This window comes from Armigeres subalbatus, chromosome 1 (genome assembly GCF_024139115.2).
Source record: "Armigeres subalbatus isolate Guangzhou_Male chromosome 1, GZ_Asu_2, whole genome shotgun sequence".
Classification (NCBI taxonomy): Eukaryota; Metazoa; Arthropoda; class Insecta; order Diptera; family Culicidae; genus Armigeres; species Armigeres subalbatus.
Window position 1 is genome coordinate 20,037,360 of NC_085139.1, and position 21,446 is coordinate 20,058,805.

At 42.9% G+C, this 21,446-nt stretch overlaps 1 protein-coding gene across 1 annotated transcript in view; it reads left to right on the top strand.

Moving 5' to 3' along the window:
• Positions 1-20,395: 20,395 nt before the first annotated feature.
• Positions 20,396-21,446, top strand: part of LOC134222520 (cytochrome P450 306a1) — a 53,752-nt gene continuing 52,701 nt past the window's right edge. Inside the window, exon 1 of the mRNA XM_062701671.1 lies at positions 20,396-20,620. The gene's annotated coding sequence lies outside the window, so the exon portion shown is untranslated. The remainder of the gene's footprint in view (positions 20,621-21,446) is intronic.

A 21,446-nucleotide genomic window follows, 5' to 3' on the forward strand; every position in this document is an offset into this window, starting at 1 on the left:
ACTTCCGGCTCCGAATCTCCAGGAAATCCAGGAGGAGATCGGCCGGCTGAAAAACAATAAAGCCCCTGGAGTTGACCAACTACCAGGAGAGCTGTTAAAACATGGTGGTGAGGCACTGGCTAGAGCGCTGCACTGGGTGATTACCAAGGTTTGGGAGGATGAGGTTCTGCCGCAGGAGTGGATGGAAGGTGTCGTGTGTCCCATCTACAATAAGGGCGATAAGCTGGATTGTAGCAACTACCGCGCAATCACATTGCTGAACACCGCCTACAAGGCACTCTTCCAAATTTTATGCCGTCGACTAACACCAATTGCAAGAGAGTTCGTGGGGCAGTACCGGGCGGAATTTATGGGTGAACGCTCTACCACAGACCAGGTGTTCGCCATACGTCAGGTATTGCAGAAATGCCGCGAATACAACGTACCCACACATCATCTATTTATCGACTTCAAAGCCGCATATGATACAATCGATCGGGACCAGCTATGGCAGCTAATGCACGAAAACGGATTTCCGGATAAACTGATACGGTTGATCAAGGCGACGATGGATCGGGTGATGTGCGTAGTTCGAGTTTCAGGGGCATTCTGGAGTCCTTTCGAAACACGTAGAGGGTTACGGCAAGGTGATGGTCTTTCATGTCTGCTATTCAACATCGCTTTGGAGGGAGTAATACGAAGGGCAGGGATTGACACGAGTGGTACGATTTTCACGAAGTCCGTCCAGTTATTTGGCACGTAGCTTTGAGAGGGTGGAGGAAGCCTACATCAGACTGAAAAGCGAATCTAAACGGATTGGACTAGTCATCAACACGTCGAAGACGAAGTACATGATAGGAAGAGGCTCAAGAGAGGTCAATGTAAGCCACCCACCACGAGTTTCTATCGGTGGTGACGAAATCGAGGTGGTTGAAGAATTCGTGTTCTTGGGCTCACTGGTGACCGCCGATAACGATACCAGCAGAGAAATTCGGAGGCGCATAGTGGCTGGAAATCGTACGTACTTTGGACTCCGTAAGACGCTCCGATCGAATAGAGTTCGCCGCCGTACCAAACTGACTATCTACAAAACGCTTATAAGACCGGTAGTTCTCTACGGACACGAGACCTGGACGATGCTCTTGGAGGACCAACGCGCACTGGGAGTTTTTGAAAGGAAAGTGTTGCGTACCACCTATGGAGGGGTGCAGATGGCGGATGGTACGTGGAGGAGGCGAATGAACCACGAGTTGCATCAGCTGTTGGGAGAACCATCCATCGTCCACACCGCGAAAATCGGAAGACTGCGGTGGGCCGGACACGTAGTCAGAATGTCGGACAGTAATCCGGTGAAAATGGTTCTCGACAACGATCCGACGAGAACAAGAAGGCGAGGTGCACAGCGGGCAAGGTGGATCGATCAGGTGGAGGACGATTTGCGGACCCTCCGTAGACTGCGTGGTTGGCGAAGTGCAGCCATGGACCGAACTGAATGGAGAAGACTTTTATATGCAGCACAGGCCACTCCGGCCTTAGTCTGATAATAAATAAATAAATTATTTTATTCCGATTTTGCCCGTTAAACTAGGATTTCAAACGAGAAGTACGTAAATGCTGTTCTGAGAATATTTCACTGGATTCCTGAAACAGTTTTCCAATAATAACTGCGAAATCAATAAAGGGAGGAAATTAAGGGAAATAATAATGGTAAATAATAAAAGGAATTTTTTTTTCTGAGAAAAAATAAAGGGAAGGTGGTGTGTTATTGATGCTTCAACATTTGATAAAAAAGAAGCAGACTTCACTTTTGAAAACATTGACTGATTTAAAAAAAGGATCTAATCCACAATTGGCTTATTCCGGACAAATGCCTATTTCTGAAGAAGAAATCATGTCGTCTTCCTTAGAAAAAGAATATGCGTATCAAACTTAGGGCAATTTGGTAAAGGGGTTCAGAAGATACACTTGATTAATCGATAACTAAACAATACTCCTCCTCCAAAAACTCCTCCTCCTCCTCCTCAAATGCACAAAGCAGCCCCCCCAACACTATAATCGTCTCCTTAAAACAGAGAACATGTGTTCTAAATTTAGTTGGAATCGGCTAAGGGGTTCAGAAGTTGCAGTGAGTGGTTCGATAACTAAACAATACCCCTCTTCCTATCACCCCTCCTCATTGCCAATGACCCTTCCATCCCACTATGGTTATCTCCTTGACACAGAGAATATGTGTTCCAAATATGGAGGAATTCAGTCAAGGGGCTTAGAAGCTTTTTATGATAACTTTAGCGGTAATTATTTCGGTATGCTCGATAATTTTTTCATGAAATTTGGCCAAGGTTCTTTAAAACGTCCTATCAAAATTCGCCGTAAATTTGTCGAGGATTATTTTTTTATTCGTTTCTGCTAAATTCAAGGCTTGTTCGTTGTTTGGACCTATGCTCTTTTGGGTGTGAATAGAAATATAAAATATCCAGTTTGAGTTTTCCGCCAAAAAAATAGTTCGGGTTCCTCGGAGACGAGCCAGCCTCGGGCTGAAAGTCTCTTGAAAGGAATTTCTAAATCGGGTTCGGGTCGGGTTCGGGTTTACAAAATGTGAAACCCGACCATCTCTATTCTAATGCAATCTTGGAGCTTTTCATAATCTGTCCCCTCGGAGTCCATACGTACTCAGGAAGCATGGGTTCTGACGCGTAAGATAAGAATAATACATTCTAGCGACACAGCTCGGTTCGCGGCACATCCCTTCATCCTCGGTTGCCTTCCACGATAACCAAATCGTTGCGTACGTGGACTGCCCACTTAGCTCGCTGCACTTCACAGCATTTTTTTTTTTTAAGAATTCGCCAAACAGTGATGATCTGGTCATTCTCGATTGTTCGTGGATTTTTTCATGGAAACAATTCATTGATTCTTTGAAGTTGGAGGCTATGATCGACCGAAATCGAACCGCGGAGAAGGAGATACTGGAGTATTTAATTAGATCAATTGCATAAAAAATGCTAAAGCTGTTTGAGAGCATGTTTGAGATGACTGAAATTTTTCCTCGTGTAATTTTCCTGAAGCGGAACTTCAAGAAAATTACTCGAGGAAAAAAACAAAAACTGATTTCGCATTAATATTTATATTTTAATATGTTTACTCGGGATTACAACACAAACCTCATCATGGATTCCAACTTGTCGCTTAAGCGTATATGCCTGATCACATCCAGAAAAAAAGGAGCCATTCCATTCCGGAATTTCCATTCCATTTCGTACGGCAGTCATCCAGCCGGGAACCATTACCCCCATCACCGAGACTCGAGAGCAGCGGGCTGCTTCTCACTGGGTCACTGGTGCCAGTCGAGTCGTGTCGGCAGCCCGGAGGTCTCACGAAAGTAGGACACACGCGGGACCCATTCTCGCTCGTCGTATGTTCAATTTCCTCTGCCGCGGGTCGTCATTATTTTATGGGCAATTGCGAAGATGGTGTCGCCGGCGACGGATCGGACGAAGGGGAACCGGAATGGGCTACAAGCGTAACACTTTTTAGGTCAATTTCGGTACTATTACGGCACGGACCGAACGGTGAAGGTTTCGAGAGAAATAGACCCGTGCGCCGCGGATAATTTTCAGAGAGCGGTAAACTTCTTTCAAAATTTGCATTTTTTTGTTTCGCCATGAAATAAGATTTGTTTCTATTTGGTTGGTTCATTAATCATAATCATTTACATCGCATAATCAGTTTGGCAAAGCTTGATGTGCGGTGATTGCAAACTAACCACTGAGGGTTATTCTTGGTTTTGTAATAAAGCTTCTGTTACAATTCATACTTGAGGCTAATGACACGTTTTAGATCATTATCTAGCGTACATAAAAAAAAAACGTCAAGCTGAGTCGAGCCTTCTATCAAAAGTTTGGTTTTGGAGCGGTTCTATACCCTTTCCGTATACTTAGCATACGAGAAAGGCAAAAAAAAGTTTTACACGTTCTACAGCATGCCGTTCAAATTGTTTTTGGTGCACAGGTCTATCAAAGAAAAAGGTAAGCCATCCAATGAACAGCAAAAACATCAAATACACGAACTGGGGTGACTATTGTGTTCTCTTGTTCTTTCCGACTGTAGGACCTATGGTTTCGACCAAAAGCACGTCGTTCGTCCCAAATGCATACCATTGGGTCGATGCCATCTTATGCCTTTCCTTCGCTACGGATGAGAGGAGGTTGATCTTGTCGTAACCCAGAAAACGGACCAACAATGATGTGCTGACCTGGCGGGGCCGTTGTGCTAGCTGCTGGCGCGAACAGTTCTCAGGTGGGTGGCAAAAGATGTTACGGAACCATCACGACAACATAAACTCACATCATGGGGGTGATACCGCAAGATCCAGTAATTGAACAGGAATGGTTGTGAACGTAAACTCGAAGTGGGAGAGCAACTTTCGTTCCAGTTGTTCACAAATAGGTCATCAACTTCCTCCAGGAAATTGCTTCGTAGCAGGCTCAGTCGGAGACCAGTTGTTGCTCCAGTCCCATTATGCTATGTCTGGAAAAAGTTATATCACTGTGTATTACAAATCAGTCTATGAATGCTTTTTGCCTTTCTCATGCGCTAAGCGGATATAAAAACTGTACCGTATGAAGCCAAAATCAATACTGCAACGAAATCGTCCACTGTTTTATAGAACTTGTTTATGTTCAAACATTACTTTACAGTCGATTTTACCGATTACATCCTTATAATTTGTGAACAGCCTTACGTCCAAGTTGAAGATTTTTAGGAATCCGTCATCCTGAAGCATGGAGTATGGACCTAATTTGTGGTTCAGACAACACTTCGGCTGTTATTTTAATATTGGGCCGACAAAGATATTGTTCTTTCAGAGAAATCAATGGCTGTGAATCATTCAGCAGTACTCTAACAAAATGATTCATCAGTCCCATTTGCTTTGTTCTTTATTAGAGAGAACTTCAACCCAAGGCTGTTTCATCTCTGAAGGTTGTGAAGTATTTGGAGTAAATTTTTGACAAGCTGGGGTCGATCAGAGGAGTTCCGACGTGGGCGAGGAAAATATTATTACAATTCAGTAATAAAAAATTCTATTTCATTTCACTTTGTCCAATGTCCAATGGTGTCTCGGTTCCATTAGAGAAGTATTTTTTTTTCGTTGCTTCCAGTACTGCAAAAGGCCGTGATCGTCATAAGACAGAAAGAAAGGCGCCCTTTTCTATCTCAGGCAACCAAATGAAAAAAAACGTGGATTCTTTGATCAATTTCGCATAAAAGGCAGCCATGAAAGGATGTTGCGGATTGTTTTTAAATTAAAATTTCTGCCGTCTAAGACGAATTAAGTACTGTCCATTTAATTCCACCAGTTAATTTTCGTTATCTTTGCAGATACGTATTTCGACCACAACTGTGTGGGCGTCTTCAGTGTCTCGTACTTGACTCGACTCGACTCGAGTCAAGTACGAGACACTGAAGACGCCCACACAGTTGTGGTCGAAATACGTATCTGCAAAGATAACGAAAATTAACTGGTGGAATTAAATGGACAGTACTTAATTCGTCTTAGACGGTTGAACACATTCCACTAAAAGAACTTAATATATTTTTCTAAAATTTCTGAATTATTTTAAAAGATATATGTATGTCGATAAATTAATCATATTCCATTAATTCACCGAGTTGAAAGTGTTTTTTTTTATTACTTAAATTCGTTTATTTTTTTAATTTTTGTTGATTACATTGTTATGAAAACTCATATGTGAATATGTACGTTATGTGGAAGATATTAATTTGGAAAATGTATTGGAGGTAACCACTTTCCCTTCGATGGGACTCGAACCCATGACCCTACCCTAGAATGTGTATAGCCGCCAGACATTCTAAATACTCACGCTCCTCTAATGTGGACGTGTACAATACACATGTGGAAGTATTGCCTTGAGAAATGGATTGCGAGTGATTTGACTATGCGTCCAATTTGGGAATCTCGAGCTCGTTCAGTAGCCGCTAGGTTGCGAAGGCCGACGGAGGTCCTTCGTAGCTTAGTTGGTTAAAGCACCAGTCTAGCGTACTGTAGGGTCATGGGTTCGAGTCCCATCGAAGGGAAAGTGGTTACCTCCAATACATTTTCCAAATTAATATCTTCCACATAACGTACATATTCACATATGAGTTTTCATAACATTGTAAATTAACGTCCAAGTCGGGTGGTTTAATCCCCGGAAATAGGCAATTACCTTTGATAGAACTTGATTACATTATTTTTAGCATTTTTGGGTGGCCACTCGGCCCTTCATCTTTGATTTCTTTCTAATATTTACAATAAAAATTTGATACCTAGATTGGAACTAGCGCCTTAATTGGAGCCTGATCCGAATGTAAGCAACAGACCCTAAATTTTTATTTACACTCACCAAAGCGGTCATGTAAGGTTTTTATCTCGGCCAGACGGTGGACCTCGAATGTTCTTGTTCTGTGTGTGTTGGGGGAGGGGTGTTGAGATCATCCTCAGGAATTTGTTTTGGACCCGTTGAAGTTTGAGGTGGTGGGTTTTAACGCAGCTCTCCTAGACCGGCATGCCGTACACCCAGTTCTTTTTTTACACTGGTGGGTTTTAGTTAATTACGATCTTTAGCGTTAATGGAACTATGAGTTAACCCCATGAAAAAATTCACAAAAAAATTCAGACAGCATTTAAAAAGCTGTGAAAAATCAGGTTAAGCGGGAAATTAAAGAATACCAACTGTGTAAAAAACAAAAAAATTGGGTGTATTCAATCACAGGGAGGATGATTTGCTTGTAGACAGCAAGCTTATTTTTCAGGGACAATTACGACCGACGGTTGATCAAAGGGTACAGCAGTTTCAACAAAACGTTACACTTCGTCACCGTCTTGTCAACCTGTTGCCTGAAAATAAGCTTGCTGTCGAGGGTCAAGCCAAGGTAGTCGGCCTCATTGGCCCATACCACAGTCGTGCCATTGAGGATGATGGCCTGGGGCCTTCAAGAGAGAAGTCGTTGGGAATCAAATGGATGTTGTTAGCATGCTCGTTGACGGCTGCTTCGTGTGGACTGACCAAGTGACGACCTATTTCAGCGACATTCTCTGCAGGAGTTTTCAAGCGATCCTTAGAGTCATTATTGTCTAATAGGATCAGAGGTGGAATGCGCCGAGGCTTGGATTTCAGTATTTTGTTCATTTTCCAGAACGGCTTATCATAATCTGGGAGAGTGCTGATCTTATTCGAAAAGTCGTTATTTTTGAGGTCCACCATTCTGGCTTTGATAATTTTTGTGATTCGATTGCAGCGTGCCTTAAGCTCAGGAAGTCCAGTACGCTGAAACTGCTTGCGAGTGACATTCCGCAATTGAATTAAATTTTTGGTGAGTGTATCGATGTTTAGGGTATTGCTTACCTGCCGAGCCGTCGGTAAATGTTGCTCTCGCGCCACCGAGATCGCCTCCTCGATGGAACGCAGCTGCCGATCGATTGCTTCAGGCGTTTCCGGCCGCGCATCGTAGTCGACGTTGTCGTCCACGCACCTTTGGAACCGGCCCCAGTTGACTCGGTGATAGTTTCGCCGAAACTGCTGATGTCGATTGACCGAGGAGCCCGCTTTCGCCACCACCGGATAGTGATCCAAACTGAGCTCCTGGTAGACGACCGGCTACGCGACGTGGTCATTCATGTTGGTGATGTACAAGTCGATTGTCGAACGCCGGATCGACTCAGCCGAGTGGTGTCATTCGGGCTCAGGATCGTGTAATATCCTTCCTCCATGTCGTTGCTCCAGATGGTGCCGTTTTGGTTGCCGCGACTGTTTCCCCTAGGCTTGGTGCTTGGCATTCAGGTCGCCGGCAATGATAAACTGGCCTTGTCTCCGCGTTAACTTGACGATGTCCCAGGACGTCTGCAATCGGTGCTGCAACCGATTCGCCTTCAAATTTCGGCTGTGTATTGGTCAGTCCCAATACACAACTGCAAAATGGTGGGTTGACATCAAAGAAGGAGCGCCCAACAGAGCTCTGGTCCCCACAAGTCCCTATCTCACGCTTCCACGGGTCGTCCGATGACAGAAGACCGCCAGCTAAGGGTTGTGTACTTAGCTGGTAGTGCAGCCTGGGCACTGTTGTCCTTCTGACATCAGCTAGAGTGAGAAGGTACGCCTCGAGCGTCTGTTCACCAGGAGGTGCGGCTCGAACAGCGGCTGCCTGGTACCCAGCGGCTGATTAACGAAATGTTGTATCGCGTCAACTATACCTAAGGTGGCAGCCCCATCATCGCGATATAGGTAACGCGACCCTGGTAAGGTAGCTTACTGAAGCCCCGCAAATACCACGAGAAATGGAGATAGAAGAAAAAGAGAACGTTATTTTTGGCAACCGACCCAAGCAAGCAGATGAAGCGAGTGATGCGGTGGGAACCCATTAGCGAACGAATCTGTGTGTTGAGGATACGGGGCAAATTCTTCAATTACAGCCTAATCAACGTTTACGCACCGACAAACGATAAATCCGACGACGGGAAGGACACGTTTTATGAATGTCTTGATAAAGGCTATGGAGAGTGCCCAAACCATGACGTGAAAATTGTTATCGGAGACGCTAACGCTCAGGTCGGTAGAGAGGACTTTTCCCGTCCCATAATCGGTAGGAAGAGCCTCCACTCCGCTACCAATGACAACGGTCTACGGCAAGTAAATTTGGCTGCTGCCAGAGGGATGGCCATCAGTAGCACCTACTTTGCACGAAAGAACATCCGAAAGCACACCTGGAGACACCCAAATGGTGAAACTTGCAACCAGATAGACCATGTTCTGGTGGATGGGCGCCATTTCTCGGATGTTATCGATGTACGGACGTTCAGAGGTCCGAACATTGACTCTGATCACTACCTCGTTGTCAGTAAAATTCGATCACGGTTGTCAACTGTATCGAACGAAAGATCACAGCGAACGATGCGTTACAATATCCAGCGATTGTCGGCGGAAAGAGTATCGACTGAGTACCAGTACTGAGTAACAGATTGAGACCGCTTGAAGAGTCCTTCGTCGGAAATGTTTGGCAAAGAAATTTCTAAAGTAATCGCTAAACTTATTTCCGAAGGGACTCTTACAGAAATTTAGGAAGGAATACCTATCCGAATGTCTAGGGAAATACCAATATTAATCAAAAAATTCTTTCTGAAATAGCCTTAAGAAATTCTAGGAAAATCAGTTTTTTTTTTTCAAAATAATTTTGGGGTACATAATTAAATTTCAGGGAAAATATTCGATTTGGTGAGTCATCCCAAGTAACATTTTGAGTTTTATGATTTGCTACAAGAGTATTTGAATCCTATGACAATAAAACCATAGCCAAGGTATTTGTTTCTTAATCGCTTACACCAAAACCTCTTGAAGAGTAGTATCTGCCTAGTTGGCCCACTCTTGCGATGGTTTCTAAGTGTAAATGTAAGACGAAATTCATGATCAGAATCTGACAAAACATAAACAAAAACACGGCATCAAAAACCCTTAGAAATTAATTTGCAAACTGTTATAAAAGATAGTTGGCATTATCTAAAATATTTTCTAAGTTACCTCATCTCGATGCCTGCGGAATTCTCTAGATCTAGCTTTATTCAAACAATCACATGAAATAATAAAATAAGTTCAGTCTCAACAAAATAAAAGAAAATTTATTTTACATGAAACCATAAAATGCCATAATCAAATATGCAAATGAAATATTCTGAATCATCGATAAAAATAATTGACTAGCTGCTGTATGGTGCATAATTTCTAGGTGCCGAATCAGATTTATTGTGTCATATTGCGAAAAACATTGATATAACTGATGCGCTCTCAGAAAACTTTGATTTTACATTTATTTTTCAAAATACTAATTTTTTGGAAAACAAAAAAAAACGTTTTTCTGTTACATTGTTATTATTTATGTTTTCTTATTGTTCATAGCTAATTCCTTTATAAAATACGATGATTGTGATGCAGCATAAATGCATGTTTGGATGTAACGTCTAAGTAAAGCTAAGTGAAAAAAATATGGCGATGGCATCCGAGATGATTTTTGGATATCCATTTGTTCAAATGGTTTCGCTTCGATGACATCAACTATACAATCATAATGTTTAAATGTGAGATAAAAAAAAAGCTTTTTTCAATGCGTAATTGCTTATGTACTATATCGACTAGCTGTTACAAATGCCGATTAGTCATTTTTCAACATATATGATGACCATAATAAGAGAAAATTTGATAGTTCAAAATTTGGAAACAATAATAAACAAATGGAAGTTTTCGGCACGGATTAATTAATTAATACACGTAAGTAAAAAAATAAAATACTATACTAGGTTGCCGCTTGTGACGGCACTCAATCGGAAACAGAAATGCATAGTGCCGTGCTACCGCCAAAGAAAATGTGACGCACACCATGTTATTACCTCTATCGTTAGTGTCTCACCAATTACATAGCCACCTCGCGATTTTTGGAACTAAAATTTCGATATCGAGATGATTGATGTAGATGAAAATGTGTCAGCATGCATATTGTGAGTAAACACGCAGCATAATAATATATTTGTTGTAAGAATGAAGTTTTCAGCTCTTACTACTCGTTTTCACTTTGCTTTTTTTTTCTGCAAAGCTTGTAGCATTCATAAATGCCAATAGATCTCGTGTGAATCCAATTGTATCGAAAGTAACATTTGTAGTTACAAAACAACTTTAAGAAGTAATAACAAATAAAATAGAAATCAAAGAGCTTTATTATTAGTTTTCTGATGGATTTAATCAAGGCATGGAGTGCCTCAATAAATTCATATTTAAATTTTCATAGTATCCGGAATTTGTAATCTGCTTCAAAAAGTTTTGAAAACGGCCTATAGAAGGATCATAATTCATGCATGTTAAATGCTTTTTCTAGACTGAAGAGCATGACCATTGTTGCAATAAAACCGCAATAAATAACACAGAATGCCAAAGAGCTGTGCGAATGTTACTTGGGCTCTGTCTCATTTGGAGAATTAAACTGAAATTAAACTTAAAAGTTACAATTCAATAATTATCAAATAACCCTGCTCGCAGAGCAAGATTACTTTTGACAGATATCGAATCATTTTGCATCGATGTCTTCTTGGAATTGCTGGGTAGCACCAGCCATTCTTATGACTGGGTTATTTGCTAATTTTTGAACTGTTACTTTTAAGTTTAATTCTCCAAATGAGACAGAGCCTTGGGATGTGCCCTATCATACCCGCCAGCAACGGTAATTGGGTCACCGATGGGTCTAAAATGGCGGCGATATGGACAACGGGGAAATAGCCAGTCCAAGAGTTGGTGTCTTCGACACACGAGGGCTTCGTCATTGCCAAAGTCAACGGGGTCTTCTTCTGTAGCTGCTACGCGCATCCTCGATGGTCGATCGAGCAGTTCGGTCGTATGCTAGATTTTTTGACGGCTAACTTGATGGGGCGTAGGCCGGTGGTGATAGCGGGGGACTTCAACGCTTGGGCCGTGGAATGGGGAAGCCGATCCACGAATCAACGGGGGTAGATCCTGCTGGAATCACTGGCCATGTTGGATGTGGACTTGGCTAATGTCGGTACCAAAAGTACCTACAGCTGGAACGGGGCCGAGTCGATTATCGACGTTACGTTCTGGAGCCCTGGCCAAACGAGTAGTTCGAACTGGAGGGTAGATGATGGCTACACTCACAGCGACCACCTGGCGGTTCGCTACAGTATCGACTATACGACCAGCATTCAGCGGACGGAAGAAGGGGCGAGGCCTAGCCCTCGTATGTGGAAGACATCATACTTCGACGACGAGGTGTTTAAGGAAGCGCTCCGCCGCGAGCACAATACTCTCGGTCTGAGCGTCGAGCAGCTGGTAACAGTACTCTCGCGTGCATGCGATGCCACCATGCCTACGAAAGTCCACCCTAGGAATGGAAGGCCACCGGCTTACTGGTGGACTCAAGCAATTGCGAACTTGCGCCGCGCCTGCCTACGGGCAAGGAGGCGGATGCAGCGAGCACGCACAGAAGAGGAGCGTGTTGAACGACGGGTGGCGTTCGTGGCTGCTAGAGCCACTCTGAAGACTGAGATTAGATCAAGCAAAAAAGCCTGCTTCGAGGGCCTGTGTCAAAGTCCCAACGCGAATCCATGTGGTGATGCCTATAGGGTCGTAATGGCCAAGACACGTGGGGCGATGGCCCCTACAGAGCGGTCTCCAGAGATGCTGGAGAGGATCATCGCGGGGCTCTTCACACGTCACGACCCAAGTCCCTGGCCTCCCTTTGTGGAGCTGCCAGGGGCCAGGGTTGCCGACGAGGGAAGAGTAACTGTGGCGGAACTTGCGGGGATTGCACAGTCCCTTAGTGTAGGTTAGGCGCCAGGACCGGATGGTATTCCGAACCTCACCATCAAAGCGGCCATTGCTGAGGCTCCCGAGACATTCAGATCTGTCATGTAGAGATGCCTGGACGAGGGAGTCTTCGCTGAAGCATGGAAAAGGCAGAGCTTGGTCTTATTGCCAAAGGCGGGAAAACCACCGGTGGATCCGTCGGCATATAGACCAATATGCCTGCTTGATACGGCGGGGAAGGTGCTCGAGAAGATCATCCTCAACAGGTTGTTGATACGCATGGAGGGTGCGGATGGTCTATCGAGTAACCAGTTTGGCTTCCGAAAGGGTAAGTCGACCGTAGACGCTATCTTGTTGGTTACCAAATCCACGGATATAGCTATCCAGCGTAAGAGGAGGGGAGCTCGCTATTGTGCAGTAGTGTCTCTCGACGTGAGGAATGCTTTCAATAGTGCCAGTTGGGCAGCTATTGCAGATGCGCTCCTGCGTCTTGGAATTCCCGAGTACCTGTACAAGATTCTCGGAAGCTACTTCCAGAATCGAGTACTGGTATACGACACGGAGGCGGGTCGGAAGTGCGTTGACATAACCCCAGGGGTTCCGCAAGGTTCCATACTGGGTCCGGTGTTATGGAACGTCATGTACGACGTCGTCTTGATGTTGAAGTTCCCGGTGGGCGTGGTAATCGTCGGCTTCGCTGACGATATTACGCTGGAGGTCTACGGCGAATCGATCGAAGAGGTGGAGTTGACTGCAGTCCACTCGATCGCAATTGTGGAGGAGTGGATGAGTTCCAGGAAGTTAGAACTGGCTCACCACAAGACTGAGGTGGTTGTTGTTAACAACCGAAAGTCGGAGCAACAAGCGGTGATAAGGGCAGGCAACTGCACGGTCACCTCTGAACGCTCCATCAAACTCTTGGGGGTAATGATCGACGATAAGCTCACCTTTGGTAGCCACGTCAATTACGCCTGCAAGCGTGCCTCCACAGCTATAGTGGCATTGTCCCGGATGATGTCCAATAGCTCTGCGGTTTATGCCAGCAAGCGCAAGCTTCTGGCTAGCGTTGCTCTGTCCATACTGAGGTATGAGGGGCCAGCTTGGGGCACGGCCCTGCGTATTAACTGCTACAGAACGAAGTTAGAAAGTACGTATAGGCTCATGTGCCTAAGAGTTACGAGCGCGTACCGTACCGTGTCGCACGATGCACTTTGCGTCATCACCGGTATGATGCCTATTGACATCGTTATCGGTGAAGACATAGAGTGCTTCGAAATGCGCGGCACGAGAGGCATCCGTAGGACTGTCAGGTTGGCCTCAGTGGTCAAATGGCAGCGTGCATGGGACGGTTCCACTAAGGGTAGATGGACACATAGGTTGATACCGGAGATAGGTACGTGGGTCAAGAGGCGCCATGGGAAAATCACTTTCCACCTGACCCAGGTCCTTACAGGCCATGGTTGCTTCAGACAGTAATTTATTAATTTATTTATGATTTATATATATATATATAAATATATACATAATTTATATGTATATATATAATTTATATATATAATTTATTAATTTATTTATATATAAATTACAGACAGTAATTTATTTATTAGTAATTAGATTAATTTTAATTGTAGATTTGATGGATTTCACCCAATAACATTAGAAGAACTTGAAAATATTTGCTTTTCTATTGGAAAAACGGCTGGAGCAAGATGAATACACTAGTAGGTGCTCCAATCTCCCAAGTTTATGGGAGAGAAGAAGGCGGGGGTGAAAAATTCATTTTCAGTGCAAAACGACAACAAACCGGCTGGCTCTCCCATACTAAAATCCAAGATGGCTGAATCGTGAATTTGGCAGATTGGAACACCTAGTGGTGTATTCATCTTGGGCTGGAGTCGACAATGTTAATGCCAAGGTAATACAAGACTCCTTTGATGTCATCGGACACAACTTGCTGGACCTTATAAATGAATCTTTACGAACTGGGCACGTGCCACAAGTTTGGAAGGAATCTCTAGTGATTCCGATTCAAAAAGTTGCTGGGACGATTAAAGCCGAAGAGTTTCGTCCTATCAATATGTTGCACACATTAGAGAAAATTTTGGAACATGTAGTAAAAGGCCAGCTGGTTGAGTATTTGAATAGAAATAACTTGCTGATACCGGAACAATCGGGATATCGAGAAGGTCATTCTTGTGAAACCGCATTGAACTTAGTATTAGCTAAATGGAAGGAAAATGTAGAGCGTAAAGATACGATTGTTGCTGTGTTCTTGGATCTAAAACGCGCTTTTGAGACAATTTCTCGGCCCTTATTGTTGAGCACAATCAAGCGCTTTGGAATTTCGGGATCTGCATACAATTGGTTTGAAAGCTATTTGTCTGACAGATCTCAAAGGACTGCTTTTAATGATTCTGTTTCTAGTCCCGTGGAGAACACGCTAGGAGTGCCACAGGGAAGTGTATTAGGGCCTATTTTATTCATTATGTACATAAATAACATGCGACGAGTCTTACGATTTTGTGATAAATCTTTTTGCTGATGACACCGTGATATTCATTGCAGCTAAAAATTTAGCAGATGCCGTTTCACGCTTGAACGAGGATTTACACTCTCTAAGTAGATGGTTGAAATACAAGCAATTGAAATTGAATAATAATAAAACAAAATACATGATAATTTCGCGAACCCGAGTAAATGAGGATGTCTCTGTTAAAATTGATGATGAGACAATTGATCGCGTCCGCGATATTAAATATCTTGGCGTAATTATTTATGACAAGCTAAAATTTGACATACATATTGACAATGTTATCAAGAAAATAGCCAAGAAGTATGGAATGCTCTGTCGATTAAAACACGATTTGACTATTGGTAGCAAAATACTCTTGTATAAATCAATCATCTCTCCTCATCTGGATTTTTGCCCTTCCATCCTTTTCTTGGCTAACGAAACACAAATATCGAGATTGCAGCGCTTACAAAATAAAATAATGCGTTTGATTTTAAAATGTGATAGATTCACTTCCTCAACTTTTCTGTTGGACGCCTTACAATGGCTGTCTGTCAGTGAAGCAAAGAATAGTGTACTTGACTATGGTGTTCATTTTTAAAGTAATAAACGGTTTACTGCCTCGATATTTGAGTGATCGAATTGAAAGAGGAAGTGATATTCATAGATATAATACTAGACTCGCGGACAATGTGCGAACATTCTTTTTTTGTATGGCGCTTCACAAAACTCTTTGTTTTTTAAAGGTATTAATGTTTTCAATTCGATGCCTTCACACATCAAACGTGCAGTCACGCTAACGCAGTTTAAGAGACAATGTATTTCACATGTCGAAGCTGCCTTTTGAACAGCTACCCGGCAATTTTTTACCCGTTAACACATGTATCTTGACGAAGCTTTTAACAACGGATTATTTTTATGGACCATTTTTTACTTTTATTATTTATTGAGGCATTAATAAACTATAACGTTCGCCTCGATGATGATGATGGATTTTAATTTATTGACGTAGTTTATTTTTGAACCTTTCTTTGTGTAGTCTACAACAGTTTGAGCATCGCGCGCGGATTACAGACATGAATGATTTTGAATTTATTTAAAAACTTGCATATTACGAACTATTGAATCATGCTCTTGAATTAGTAGTAAGCCTTCTGATACATCTAGATCATTTTACCAATTGATACATCTAGATCATTTACTGAGATACATCTAGATCATTTTACCAATTTATTTTTGCTGTACAGTATGGAATTTTATTTTGGATTTTATATCTGTATATACAATCGGATCGTTTGTTTGCAAAACCGATTACATTGATCTGATTTAATTATCTTAAAGATAACTCGTCCAGCTCAAACCTTTGTAGGGGTATGTGGCGGGACCATCATCATCATCATCATCATCTACACCGGTTCGGACACTCGGCCTCGCCCGAGTGTCCGGTGTCCGCAGGTTTAGAGGAAACGGCGGAGCACGTGTTGTTCGTGTGCCCGCGTTTTCGCACAATGCGTGACCACATGCTTGCCACATGTGGTCTGGACACTATCCCGGCCAACCTAGCTCGGAGGATGTGTAAAGATGAAGTTGGCTGGAACGCCGTTTTATCGGCTATCATCCAAATCGTCTCGGAGCTACACAGAAGGTGGCGCGTGGACTCGAGGAAAGGCTAGTTCAGGCGCAAATAAGAGGTGGTCCAAGGGTTCGGAGTCGGCTTCATGGGTCATACCGGTGCCCTGTGGTCGAACTCGATCCTTTTATCGAACAAGTGGTCGCGTGAAGAACAACATGGTATCGTCGCTTTCGCGGCGTCGGTCAACCGGGCGGGTTCCGAGCCCGAGGACAGAAAGGCACCGCGTCGGCAAGTCCCTCTGTGTTCTGGCGAATAGGCCCTATCGCAGAGAGGTCAATTTGGGGTGCACGCGGCATCATCATTCTTGATACCAGTCGTGCAGAGGGAAGCAGGCGCGAACTCGACCCTTCCCACCTTCCGAGGACATAGGCCGTGGTAAGGCCACCTGGAAAGCCTGCAATGCGCTGGCACGATACCATGGTGTTCTTCTAAAAAAGCGAGTCACGATGTTTGATGCTGCACCTCGAGGGCCTCCCTTTGAAGTATTACTTTCTGGTTGTACCGAAGGGACGATGGGGTTGGCGGCAATGGAAACGATTTAGCGGGTCGGGGATGCAGTCCTGCCTCCCTCGTTTGCTGTTGGAGGTGGCCCCTAATCCCGCACTTCCTGGACAACCCAGCATGTCTGTTGAGCAGATTCACCCTCCATTGCTTAGGAAGAAAAAAAAATGTGCCCTATCGTGTCCCAGCTTACCTCAGCAAGAGGCCACCGACTCAACTTCACCCTCATAAGTACCATGGAGTTGGATATTGGGGAAGGTTTTCGTTGGGTCAGGATTGGCCTGTACCTGAAAAATGGGAAAATTCCAAAATTATTTGGTCACAAAGTAGGAAAAGGTACTTCGCTTTAACGGCATTGAAGTCACTTGCATGTTTGCATGATTGCATATTCATATAAATTAAAATAGGGGAAACTGGGGTAATATGCACCCCCGGGGCAAAACGACCTTTTGACGTTTTTGAAGACATTTTCAGCATTTTTTCAAGCATATTTGCTACAGCGCATGTAGTTCGGATCTCGAACTACCAGTCCAGCAGTAAACATTCCTGAAAATATGTCTGAAACACCGCCAAAAATGGCAAAAGATCGTTTTGCCCCGGGGGTGCGTTTTACCCCAGTTTACCCTACTAAGTTATGACGATATCTAAATGCCCTCACGAGTGTTTCTTAAGCAAAAATGGGTTTCCCAGGAGACACGACTGGTAGGGATTTTGAAAACTGTTCGGCAGGACTTTGTGTATTTTTATGGAAAGTTCTTAATTTTCCAGAAATATCCCCTTTTATATTGAAATCACTAAAAATTCCATCACTAGCGTTTCCTTAGTGACAAACTTCCGCTCCATTTCCTTAATAAACAACTTTCACATTTGTGTCTATTTTCTTATTGAAAAAATATGTCATATTTTTTATAAAACAAGATTTTTTACATTTTTACCATCACTATGCACGCTGTATACCAGCTCAATGTTTGGCGTGCTTATCAACTCAGCTGTGTATAATGTGTATGTTGCAAGATAGTTCACTTCGAGATCTCAAACGTCGTAGAGTATAAAATCTCTTAAGCATAACATGGCTTCGTCAACGAACTTTGCAATTATACAGCAAATCTCTGTATAATGCTTTCATTTCCTTCAACATTTGGAGGTGGTTGAGTTCCCTTCTGTTAATAAAGTTGATCGTCGTAATGACGAGGGTCAATACGTTAAGCATATGGATCGATTTCGCACATAATTTCTTGGAAAGTAATGCAATGTGCAGGGAAATATTGTTGCTGCGATTGCTTTTCTTTACTTATAAATGTTACAACACCCGTGTTCTTTCCGATAATTGCCGGTGCTCTATTAGTTTTTGATTACCTTAAGTTTTTTAAGGAGAGTCCATGCTCGTTCATACAGGTTCATACAGGACTTTTTCGGTAATCGTTCACTTCAATGGGATAAAAGCTGCCAATTCTTCTGAGATTTGAAGATGCTCATCAAATTCCCTTTTGACGACAATTACCTGTGCCGCGGCTTTTTTACGTATCGTAGTTTTCAAGTCTGCTGTGAGAATGTTTTCTCTTCATAGTGTTCCACTAAACACTATTGCTACTGGAGGAGACATTTTCTTTAAAGCAAACGATGCCAATGACGATATTGAAAAACTGTTAGACACTACCAACAGCATAAGGATCTTATAATATTTAGAAATATATAGAGGATCAGAAAAAAATCAAATGAGAAAAATCGTAAAACATTGTTTCATTTATATCCGAAAGATTTCAATTTTATTTATATGAAAATGTAACTGGCTATCATCACAAGTAAACCAGAAAAATCATTTCAATTTTTATTCCCTTCAGTCTACAAAGCTGGCGTCGAACCACTTTGGGTAAAGTAATCCCACGAGAGCCATTGTCCTCTACCAGACAAGCCTCGATTCATTGACCTTTTTCCTCTGATCTTTTGCTCTCGCTTCGGTCCAGACTTGAAATAAAAAAAAAAGTATAAAAACTACGAACAACACAAAAAAGCCAAGTGCAACGGCCTCCTTTTTTTCTGAATGCAACGCAGCCTGCGCCTGTTGCGCGCGCGCGCGTTCCTAGCCGGGCAGCGAACTCTACCGCGGCCGCCATCGCATCGCATCGGGTCGGTCCGCTGCTGGTGCGCTGTCCTGCCGCTGACTTCTGTCTTCGGTGGCAATAAACTTCTGAGAATAATGATCCTTGCCGGTTGCCGGTTTCCAAATTGGAGTACGCGGGAACACGAACAACGGATAACATCCAGCCCGGCAGAACGAATCGATGATGCTGCCGTCGTTGCTGCCTGATGCGTTCTTTCTTTGTGGCCGTCGCGTAGTCGGCGAGAGCGGGGATATTCAACATTATCGAATGGGCAGCATCTGCCTGGATTGAATGGGCCCTGCTTCGTGAAGATAAATGTTCAGCCGAAGTTGTACTTATTTTAAAGGATTAAGCTGCGATGAGGGCAACATCATTAGAGCACCGAAACCTGCAACTTTGCATTTGTTTTGACTGCTTTTTAGAACGATAACAAAGATACATATTCCGCTGTTCTTTTAGTGAAATTGTTTTACCAAGGGGCCTTCCATAGTTCAGCGTTAAATCGCGTAGCTACAAAGTTTCTTAGAGACCTCACTAAACCGTAAACGCCATTGATCCTGACGTCACTTATTTTAAATTTCCTGTCTGGTGTTCAAACTCATAAGTTCTTCCTTCAACATTATCAATCAAACTGTCTGTATATTACTAATTCATCGCCACATTTTTAAACCGACTGCTAGAGGATGATTTCTGCTAACTGTTTTCAAAATCAGAAAAGTAAAAATTCAAATCAAATTCCAATCTTCTGATCTAGGTAGTAACAATTATCAGCCACTTGCCTTCTGCAAAAGAAAGTCGACCATTCTTTGTACACCCACCACTGTGGGCACTCAATATGCCAACCACGATCCCACTAGTGCAGTGCCACCCCCAACATCGCACGGACGACAGTACACTGCTGCAACTACTAACCGGTACTAACCAACCACCAGAGCCCATGCGTCGTAGTTCAATGAACCCATCTGATCCGATCGTCCGATCTGCCGTAACTATTTACTAAACCAAAACACAACCCCCGATCGTTGGCTAAGCGCGCCATAAATCTCGACATATGATCAACAGCAACGTCGCAAAATGTGCTTCCGCTCTAGCAGCTAGCTTGGCGGTTATGGTAACGCTTGTTCGCCTCATTTTTAAATACCAAAACGAGAAAATCCTCATCCATGGAACTCAATTCCCATTGAGCGCGCACGCGCGCCGGATCTCAAATGAAGTTCTAACAGGAATTTCGAAACACGATCAGAGAAGACCGAGAGAGAGAGGGTGATAGATTTTCGAAATTCGAAGATGTTGATTGAACTCCGATCTGCGAACTGTCAGATGTTGTTGTTGTGGTTCAGTTTGGTGTGCGTTCGTTTTGGCCTGCGAGGAAAGTGAAATAATTTTAAAAGTAAAATCAACAAGCTTCGTTGGACAATTTATAAATATTTATGGTATAGGGGTAGGGCGCATCTAACAGAGAAATTGGTAGCAGAAGTGATCAGTTTTCATTTTGGTGTGGCTCTGTCGACAGTTAGTTTTGGTGATCTCGGCAGTAAGTATCTCGTTTTTGAAGTAATAAGCGTCTATCTTAATTTAAATTAAATTATCTTTTGGTTAGCGCAAGCGCACAATAACTTTTAGAAAAATATATTTATCACAGTTAAAAAGTTCGTTACTGTAAAAAATGACAACAAAACAAATGTCACTTCCTGTTGTTTTCTAACATAAGAATTCGAATATATCAACATAAAGATAAAAAGAGAGAAGTCTGAACAAAAACATATCCAGATAGAGGGATTTTGAGATAGGAAAGTTATCGATGTATAAAGCAACATTGTGTGTGGATTGAAGAGACCGAGACCATCGAAATTTACAAATATATCTAGAAAGTTTACCAGAGACGGTCTCAAGCAACCACGTAGCCACTTTCTTGCAGCATCACTATGTTGCAGTTTCTTAGTAGGGGAGAACAGTGCAGAATGCACCCATGGGGCATGGGGCATTTTCAACGAAAATCAACAATGTGTGGTTTTCCAACTCACCCGTGAAATTTTTGATCAATCAAATAATGTTTACAAATAATCACGTGTCCTCATTTTTTTCATGAGAGTATGCCGTTATCCACCGCAGTGCATTTTGCCTGAGGCCTATGTTTTAATACTGCTTTGAAAACTTAAGAAACCCTATTTTATTTGCGAAAAGAAATGTTTGTGGTATATAACTACTTTTGTAAATTTTATGTCAGCACGTTTAAATGATATAATATCCATGTTTATATTGGCTAAACCATCAAAAAAGCTTAACGAGGCGTTTTGGATGATCCCCCATTTCGTCGCAGGTGATCCTGTCGCAACCAGCAAAAGAAGAAAATGTTCAAA